Genomic DNA, 10875 nt, shown 5'->3' with positions numbered 1-10875 from the left:
AATTTAATGTCTTCTGTGTGTTTGATTCTGAAGTCTAGAAACTCTAGGTAGGAGATGGGGAGATGGAAAATCTATATTTCAATTTTTGTCTTTGCCTGTATATTGTAAATTGTTTTTTTAAAAATGGTGATCTTAAATGGAAGCTCCTCCAGAAAATCATTTTGAACTGAGATTTAGAGGGTTGCTTTCATTTCTACCTAAAACTTGATGAATCTTTCTTTCTGAAACCTGTGAATCAGACTAATGTGAAATACACTCCTTGTTGTTTGGAAATGAGTAGCTGAGGGCCATTAAAAGGGGGAAATGTGATGGACATTACTGCCGGATCATTGGGGATTGGTAGAATTTGTGGGTTGTTTGGCATACAGCTTGACTCTGGGAAGCTCTCCGTTAGTATTTAAAATCATATACACTTGAGTCCAGCTACAACTTTTGATGTCTTTCAGTGTTTTCTTCCTTAAGATAGTGAAATAAATATAGCAATAGAATAGCAATAATATTTGATTGAATCCTGTCCTGGGGATTAAAGCAAATAATACTTGTAAAATTCTTAGCTTACTTGACTTATACAAAATACTCTAGAAATGGTAACTTTGTTCTCTTAAGGCTTTTCAAAATCAAGTGTGTTTTACCCAAAGTTGGATAATATTTTTCTTTAAAGACAAGTAAACAAGGAAAATTTTGGGGTTTACTAAGGACATTTCAGGAAAAAAACACATTTTATTTGCTATGTAAATTGGGCTAAGGAATAGGCTTGAAGGAAACTATTTGTCTAAGAGAAGGAAGACCATGAACAATTTATTTTCTTTTAAAATTTTCTCACCTCTTTTATTGCTAGATTGCTAGGAATTATCACATAACCCCCCATTTAATATTTCAGTATCTGTCATGTACAAATACTCATTGTTTGAGTAAAGAGCTGAATTTATATAATCAGACATAATGATAGTCTAAAGGTCTATAGTGTTTTAATGAAGAAAAATTACATTCTCAAGTATTTGGAAGCCTTAGAGGATTTTATTTTTACTATTATTGTAATAGGCTACTTCAAATATTTAGTTATTTTTAAACTTGATTTCTAATAATTATTTAAAGAATATAGCTCTTCAAACTGATAGAGTACAGAAATATGATATGTTGATTGTAGTTAGGCATGAGATAGGTAAATGTGTGATAAAATTGGTATGTTATGACTATGTTTCCTTCTTTGAGTGAAGCAAATCATCATAACCTGGTGAGACAAAGTCTCAGAATCTCCAAGGTTAGGATTGCCTTTCTCAGGAGCTTAAGTAAAGAGGTTCTGATTGGATTACACCTGGTCAAGCTGATTAACTCATTATATTGATTATTTTAGATGAAATTATTTCATTCATCTTTGAGGGTTGAGGAGGTTCAGTGACTCAGAAGTCAAGTTCTCTTCAGTTCCATATTTGAATCCTTTGGAAAAAATTTTTCCCACCTAATTGACATGGGAGCGGTTTAGGCAAACGTTTTCACTTAATAGGAAACTACATTCATTCATTCATGACTTAGATGGACACAATATTCACTCTAAACAATTTACAGTTAAAAGGAGATGGACTAGCAGTGTGTATGGGTGGTTGGAAGTAAGTATACATGTGGAAGAGGAGGGGAGATCAAGGAAAGGGCCTGGGAAATCTTCTGAGAGGTCAAGCTTGAGGTGGGGCTTGGAAGTGAGAATAGGCATGTGCCCCAGGACTTGACAACAATAACTGGTTTCAAAAGGAAAAGAACTGGAGCAGGTGGAGGGATCTCCTTGAAAAATGACCTATTTAGGAGATCTTAATAGGTAACCAGATAGGGTGAATTTTGCCTAGACCCAACAGAGTTAGAACTTTTTGACTTACTTAAAATAAATGCTTTCTTTTTTTTAGTTGACTAGAATAATAGCAAATGTCTCAGCATTTAATATGTAGCAGGTTTAAGCTCTGCATACATATCTCATTCAATCCTCATCACAACTCCTTAAAGTACAGTTGTTCCCAGTTTGCAAATGAGGAAATTGAAGCTCAGAGAAGTTTAAGAACTAGAGTCAAGGCTGAAACCCAAGTTCATCTGCCTCCTTAGTCTGTAGTCCCATTTGACCATTTTTGTAGGTTTCTTTTTAATTTAAGGGATGAGTGCTTAATAGTCTTCTCTTTACACTAAGAAGACAGAAAATCAGCAGAAATTCTTTAAAATAGAATTATTAGCATGGCCTTTTATGCTGTTTCACCCACACACAAAGAAAATATATGCACTCAGAATTTACACAAACTAGTTACATAAGTGATTTATTCTTATTCCCTATTTTAATGGAACTATACAGTAGAGGGGGGGGAGCAATAGCAATTCAAATATTTATCTTTTGGCATATCCAAGAAAATAGAATTTATTTGAAGAACTAAAGTTGAAATGGTTGTCTATACAATTTATTTTTAATATTTTGCTATCTCTATATGTGAAATATTTATCTTTTGGCATATCCAAGAAAATAGAATTCATTTGAAGAACTAAAATTGAAATGGTTGTCTATACAATTTATTTTTTAATATTTTGCTATCTCTATATGTATTTTTTTCTTCTTTTCTTAAAAAAAATTTTGTTGTTGTTAATCTTCACCCAAGGATATTTTTCCATTGATTTTTAGAGATAATGGAAGAGAGAAGTAAAAACAAAGAGAAATATCGATGTGAAAGAAATACACCGATTGGTTGCCTCCCTCACCAGTCAATCATTCCCCGGGTTGGGAGGAGGCCACAACCAAGGTATGTGCCTTTGACCAAAATCGAACCTAGGACTCCTTGGCCCACAGGCCGATGCTCTATCCACTGAGCCAAACTGGCCAGGGCATCTTCTTTTCTTATTGGAAAAGGAGATTGGAAGTTTCATTGTTAAATACATTGGGTGGTGAGGTCCATGTCCTGATGGATCAATGACTTAAAGATTTGAGGATGGCTGAATTTGTGATACAGATAAGAAAGTAGGGGATAAAATAGAAATTAGGCAAATACAGCCAACTAAATGTCAAGACCCAGAAATGAGGATAGTTTCTGGATTCTTTTTTCCCCCCTCAAGCTGCTTGTGAGCCCACCTGTGAAAATGCCATTCTTTGGGAGATAGTCTTAGAATAGTCGTCAGTATTTCCACTAGAGGGCAGTAACATCCTCTACTATCTTCAGTGATGGTAAATGTTCCTTAGTTTGATAGAGCAGAGAGGGATTAATCCAGCTAAAATCGGATTGCAGGGTGAATTTGGTACCAAAGTCCAATAAAAGACAGAGCAGCAATATTATAGCAACAATTATAGAGCTACAAAGGATTTTTAAATCAAAGTTACAAATACAATAAATTGCCATTGTTTTTGTTTTTTTTTTAAGTGGGATGGTATCCAAATGCCAAGTATGGTTAATCCTGGAAGCTGCTATCAACAGCCTTCAGTGAGACTTGTAAATGGGCTTAATCATTGGTGAAACCATAGTGAGATTGTCTTTCAGATCAGAAAAAGGAGTAGGAATATAGCATTCCTTCTGAGGAACTCAAATGTCTAAATCACTTTCTTTTGTGCAAGGGGTAGGTCTCCTGTCTGTAACTTCGCTTGTCTCATTCAACTATTTCAGATTAGCTTAATGGAATTAGACACTAACATGGTATTGGAGGTGCAAAATGCTGTTAGGGAGAGTTTAAATCAAAGTTACAAATACAATAAATTGCCATTGTGTTTTTTTTTAAATGGGATGGTATCCAAATGCTGAGAATGGTTAATCCTGGAAGCTGCTATCAACAGTCTTCAGTGAGACTTGTAAATGGGCATAATCATTGGTGTCCCATGAAACCATAGTGAGACTAACTTTCAGATCAGAAAAAGAAGTAGGGATATAGCATTCCTTCGGTGGAACTCAAATGTCTAAATCACTTTGTCTTGTGCAAGAGGTAGGTCTCCTGTCTCTAACTGCGCTTGTCTCATTCAACTATTGCATATTAGCTTAATGGAATTGGACACTAACATGGTATTGGAGGTGTAAAATGTTTACTAGGGAGAACACTTGTGGAAGGTGGGGGGAGAAAGCATGATTGGGCAGAGCATGAGGTTTAATTGTGATGCAGGCCTGGCAAAGCCTTGGCCAACCTGGCTGGGAGCTTTGGGGCAAGAATTTCCCATCAGTATTCTGTGTTAGACTGAACTGAATAGCATTATACCCCTCTTCTCACTCAGTCATAGATGTGAGCTCCATTGGAAGGGGATCAGGAAGATCCTGAAGGAACTGTGAGGAGGAAACTGTGTGAATACCTGAAAGGTATCTTGCTATAGACTAAATATTTGTTCCCCCCCCCATCCATATGTTGAAACCCCAGTTACTAAATGTACTTAGAAGTGGGGCCTTTGGGAATTAATTAGGTTTAGATGGTGTCATGAAGACGGGGGTGCCTTGATGGGATTAGTGTCCTTATAAAAAGAGAAAGAACTAGAACTCTCTCTCTCTCTCAAGTACTCTTTCTCCCTCCCCCTCCCCCTTCCCTCTCCCCCCTCTCAGCCATGTGAGGATACAGCAAGAAGATGGCCATCTGCAAATGGCTCTTATCAGACACAGATTCCATTGCCACCTTGATCTTGGGCTTCTCAGCCTCCAGAACTGTGAGGAATGGATGATTATTGTTTAAACCACCCAGGCTATGGTAATTTATTATAGCAGCCCAAACTGATTAACACAAGCCTTTTCCTACTATGACAGCTAAATTCAGTTTTTGGATGTCAGATAAAATTGCTAAAGGCGCTTCTGCCATGTCATTCTAAAAGACTCCTTGTTCAACGCAAATTTCCTAAAGAGTAGTTCTGCCCTATGATCATAGTTGTGTTTTTCCATAAAATTATACAGCTGAAGAATAGCAAAACCTTACTCAGGACAACCTACTCATTCTACATATGTGGAGTGTGAAGACGAGGTGATAAAGTAACCTACCTAAAATTGCACAGAACAGTTAGTAGCAGAGCTAGAATTTGGATCTCGTCCCAGTACTTAATCCAGTACTCATTCTAATTTGCTGATGTGTGTCAGCCTGGCCATACACTATTGGCAGGTACCTCCTGTAATCAGCAGAAATCCACCCTGCCCCCATTCTCTAACTGTTGATATCTTTCTTTCATGCCCAAGTCAAATGCTGTCTCCATTCTGTTTGGTTGAATTTTCCTTCACCTGGCGAGGAAGGCAGTATCAGGTGATACAAGTTTCTTCCTAATTGGAAGCCAACATAGAGTAGATTCACTGGAACTCTGCATGTGTGCTGTTAGTGTGGGAGGTAAACAAGAGAAAAACAGCAGTAAGAGAGAAGGGAAGAAGTTGAACAGCTAAGGAAAATTTGAGTTGTGCCTCAAGCTTGTCCTGATTGCATGAATCAATTCTTACATACAATGACAGGTTCTTATGTTATATACCATACCTATGTTATTACATTTTAATCACTGTAGACACTGGGTTGGAGGTTGGTCACTATTGTTCCCTGTTACAGATGGGAGAACTGAGGTGGGATAGGTTAAATAGTTTGCACAAAGTCTGACAGGACTTTCTTCCTCCCTTCTTTCTCCTTTCCTTTTATTAATTCATTCAATCTTTAAACACACATTTTATTGCCTATTATATGTCACACACTGGCATTATATGTAACCTACACTGGACTGTGATGATTCCTTAAGAAAAAGAGATTAGTGATGGTTGTCTTGTTTTTGCTTTGTTTTTGTAAGTCCATTCTGGCTAGTGTAAAAGTATTGGTCAAAGTCTGTCCTTGTGACTTAATGCATTGAAAAAATATAGAAGAATTAGTTTTCTTCTAATATGAAAAACACTTGAAATGGTCTGATTATTGTGATGAGAATGTGTGACAATTCATTGTAGTACTCACAGTTCTAACACATTTCCTATGGTATGTGTTTACACATATTATGAAATTTGTTTATATACTTTAATCTGATACTTTTGTTCTATATGTGCTACATACAGTGCTTTGGTGTTCTAATTTGTAATCATTTTTCTCTATCTACCTATAATCTCTCTTAATTGTTTTAGCATTTCCTTTAGTCTGGTAGTGTATTTGATGTATCCTAAGATGTTTCTTTAATATTTATGATATTTTAGAGTTCTTACATACAGATTAGTCATTTTTAGCCTTCTTACAACTTTCAAAATTTTGATTAAGTAAATGTTTAATGGTGCACACAGTTTTTGATTGAATACATAAACAGTCCCAAACTCACATTTTTAATAAGCCTCAATGTAGTGTATTAAGTTCAAAATCAGTGGTGCATGTTTATACTTAGGACATTGCAAAATTGATTTAAAAATATTAAGTCAGTGCATGTTCAGAAATGCATTCAATTGTTTTAAACCAGAGACTGGGGATTAATTCATAACCTGGACATGTGCCCTGACCGGGAATCAAACCAGCGACCTGTTGGTTCCTGGGTTGACGCTCAATCACTGAGCCACACTGGTCAGACTAGAGTCTCAGTACATTTTTATGGCCATCTAGGCCAAAAGAAAACCTAATTATTGTGCTTATTAAGTTTAAGTGGCCTTGCCCAAGCTACTTAATAAATATTTGTGTCTCATCAACTTAGGAAAGTTGAAAACCGAATGCACACAAGCATAAGGAAGAAAACCTGTAATACTTAGTTTCACACTTAAATAACTGCAATTACTTTCTAATGGAATGTGTATCTGTTGGGTACTACACAACTTCCAACCTTGGAATATCCTCAACTTAGGAAAGTTGAAAACCGAATGCACACAAGCACAAGGAAGAAAACCTGTAATATTTAGCTTCATTCTTAAATAACTGCAATTACTTTTTAATGGAATGTGTGTATCTGTTGGGTACTACACAACTTCTAACCTTGGAATATCTTTGGACACCATCACACTCATGTCCACAATGATTTTTGCACAGTCCTTACATTTTTATCACAACAAACACCAAAAACCAAGATTTGCAAAAATATGACATCATTGAAAGGAAAGCAGTGCAAACTCACGTTGGAACTGTAAACCTACTTGAGCTAGTACTTTGTATTTGACAGATGTGTTTCCTCAAAATTTTAAAATATCCCTCGGAACCCAGTGAGTTTGCTGAGGTGCTTTTTTTTTTAAAAAAAGATTTTTTACAGAGAGGAAGGGAGAGTTTTTTATAGAGAGTTAGAAACATCGATGAGAGAGAAATATCGATCAGCTGCCTCCTGCACATCCCCTACTGGGTATATGCCTACAACCAAGGTACATGCCCTTGACCGGAATTGAACCTGGGACCCTTGAGTCTGCAGGCCGACGCTCTATCCACTGAGCCAAACCAGTTAGGGCTGCTGAGGTGCTTTAGAAAGCCTTGGAACACAGTGTGAGAACTAAAGTACTGAGAAATGGCCATGGGAGTTTTCAGTGGGAGTCATAGATGGGGAGACTATATATCTCATTGTCCAAATAGAGATAGCAAATGTGGAAACGAAAAGGGACGCTATTAAGTTGTGACAACTCAGGTTGTCTGGGGAAACTGGAAACTATTAGTTAGCGAGTAAATTAGGTGGAATAGCAGAGTGAAACCTTGGTTTGAGTGGCTTTAAGAAAGAATGGGCCTGGCTGGTGTGGCTCAGTGATTGAGCATTGACGTATGAACCAGGAGGTCACGGTTCAATTCCCGGTCACATATGCCTGGGTTGTGGGCTTGATCCCCACTGTGGGGGTGCAGGGGGCAGCTGATCAATAATTCTCATCATTGATGTTTCTATCTCTCTCTCCCTCTCCCTTCCTCTCTGAAATCAATAAAAATATATTTTAATGAAAGAATGGGAGAAGGCACATTGGAGACAGTGAGTACTGAAGAAAACTAGTAGCTGAGAACACAGCCCAGTGTTTATGGAGCTGGTGGAGGAAGAAAGAACAGAATGGCAGGAGGAGAGAAGCAAGAGACCAACCAGAGAAGAAAATTGCATGGTGGCCATATTTAATCAGATCAAATACAAAAAAGTAAGCAAGATGAATAACTGAAATGTATACACTGGGTATGTAAGCAAGACAAGAGGTTTTTGAGCAACTGCGAAAGGGTGGAAAAGAACAGCGGAGAAGATTTCACTTTCTAGAAGGGACGGCTGGGCCCACCGCTAGGTGAGGTTGCATGCCAAAGGGCTGAATTATTTTAGAATGCAAGAGACTTGAGCATCACCTAACATTTTTGTTTTAAAACATTTGGTGGGATGTGATCTCTCATCTTTGTAACTGCTTTGTATCTTTTATAACTGCTTATGATCACTGACTTTATTCCTGTGGGAAGAAAATCCTGAGAAACATTTCAAGGACCATTTAAACTCTCATCTCTTTCTCGGTGCTTTCAGAAATCCTCTGAGAGTTAGTCTATTTCATTCTTCTTGAAACTTGATTGTTTTTGTTTTTGTATTTAGTCCTTGATTGATCTCTTATTTTCGGGGTGCACGTCTGGCCTTCCGAGTAACCATAAACTTCCTGAATGGGGACCCTCCCAGGACACATCAGGCATGCTCCACCCTCGGCCTCTTGCACTGGCTGTTTACAAGGACGCCCTTCCTCCTGCTTCAGATCTGTACTCAAATGCCCCCTCCTTAAGGAGGCCTGCCCTCCACTCACTTACGGAAATTGCAACCCTTTTTCTCCTCCCAATACCTGTTTCTCACTCACCCTTACTCTGCTTCATTGTTTCCTGTAGAATTTTCAACTTCTTACATATAGTTATTAATGTTTGGTGTTCATTTTCTGCCTCCCTCCAAATAGAACATAACCTCTACCTTTTGGGGGGGGGGGGCAGGATGGGAACCTCTGTTCACTGATGAATCCTAAAGCCTTTAATAGAAGATGCTACAGAAGTCACTTACTGAGTGAACACGTTTGTTCTTTATACATTTTCCGCAACGCAGTCAATCTCATCGGTGGCTTCAATAAGTCTTTGTTAATTTCAAAGAACTGACTTGTGTTGGTTCCAAACCTTAAAAGTTCTGTAAATTCCCCAAATGACAACAATTGCTTCCTTTAACCTTCAGTGCCAGAGCCCATTTTTCTGTGTAGATTGGCCAGTCAAAGGTTGTTTCTTTTTTGCTCAAGCCTGGAATGAAATGTTTGTTGAAATTTCATTGACTGCTTTTATGTTCCACATTTTTATTTAGAATTTTTAATAATTGATTTTATCTTTTTTATTTGCCTTTGTTGTTGTTGTTCCCTCATACTTTTCATAGAACTTGCTGCCTCACGATTCTATTCGATGATACTGGCTTAAAAAATAAAACAGATTTTTCTTTTCTCCAAAGAAATAGAAAACTTTCCTTTGCACTCCAAGGGGTATGCAGGAGGAATACAAGCATGAATTCAAAGCTAGGACTAAGACTCAGCATGCGCTTTTCTTTACTAAAGTTGGAAAAGTTGAGCTCAGAAGCATTGTTTGGTGTGGTTGAATCAAGTGAAACTACGTGAAAAATAAAGGCTTTCCATAGTCTTACAGAAAAAAAAATGAATTTTTCTCTTGAAAGAAAAAGCCCCCTCACCTCCTTTTAAAAATGTCCTCAGGTGAGGTTTTTTGCCATTAAATTTTTCTATTTATGTCTGATGTTTTCCCCAATCAATAGACATCAGCAGGACACTCCAACAGGAATGAGTGTTAATTCTCTAAGATAGAAACTGCTATTAGGAACTGGATTTAATCCTTTTGCTCTTTCACTTCCTTGGGTTTATTTCCAGTTTTTATTTGTAGCTTGTTAACACATTAAATGCTTGTTTAGTGGCTTTGGTTTGGGGTATATTTGATAATTTAATTGTATTAAGAATGAACCACCTGGTGTGGGGTTACTGCCTGCTGACTCGCTCTCAGTCACTGGCGTCTGCACGTTTTACATGTTGTCAGAATCCAGCTGTGGGCAAACTACGGCCCGCGGGCCGGATCCGGCCCGTTTGAAATGAATAAAACTAAAAAAAAAAAAAAAAGACCGTACCCTTTTATGTAATGATGTTTACTTTGAATTTATATTAGTTCACACAAACACTCCATCCATGCTTTTGTTCCGGCCCTCCGGTCCAGTTTAAGAACCCATTGTGGCCCTCGAGTCAAAAAGTTTGCCCACCCCTGACTAGTCAGTAGGTGGATTAGGCAGCGTGTTCATCCATATCATTTCTTGAATATCCTTTACGGGCTCAGAGTTCTGTAGGTCAGCCCAGTGCTTATTCTCTTTCAATTAATAGGCTTTATTTTTTAGACTAGCTTTCTGTTCACAGCAAAATTAGCAGAAAGTACAGAAAGTTCCCACATACTCCCGTTCCTCCTTCTCCCCGCCCCTGTGCGCATGACACACAAACACACACACACACACACACACACACACACACACACACACACACACAGCCTGCCATACCATCCTACCATCAACATTCCACGCCAGAGTGGGGCATTTTTTATCACTTATGAAACCTTCATTGACACTGATTATCAGTCAAAGTCTATAGTTTATATTACATAGTTTACATTACTCTTTGTATGGTTCATTTTATGGGTTTGGACAAATGTATAATGATATATATCCACCATTATAGCATCATACAGAGTAAGTTTTACTGCTCTAAAAATTTTGTGTTCTGCCTATTCGTCCCTCTCTCCTACCAAACCTCTGGAAACCACTGATCCTTTTACTATCTCCATAGTTTTGACTTTCCCAGAATGCTGCATAGTAGGAATGATACAGTATGTAGCTATGTTAGCTCGGCTTCTTTCACATAGTAATCTGTATTTAAGGTACTCTTCGTCTTTTTGTGGCTTGGTCTTTCTCTCTCTCTTTCTTTCTTTCTTTCTTTCTTTCTTTCTTTCTTTCTTTCTTTCTTT

Source organism: Myotis brandtii, unplaced genomic scaffold (genome assembly GCF_000412655.1).
Source record: "Myotis brandtii unplaced genomic scaffold, ASM41265v1 scaffold686, whole genome shotgun sequence".
Lineage (NCBI taxonomy): Eukaryota > Metazoa > Chordata > Mammalia > Chiroptera > Vespertilionidae > Myotis > Myotis brandtii.
This window is presented reverse-complemented; position numbering follows the sequence as displayed.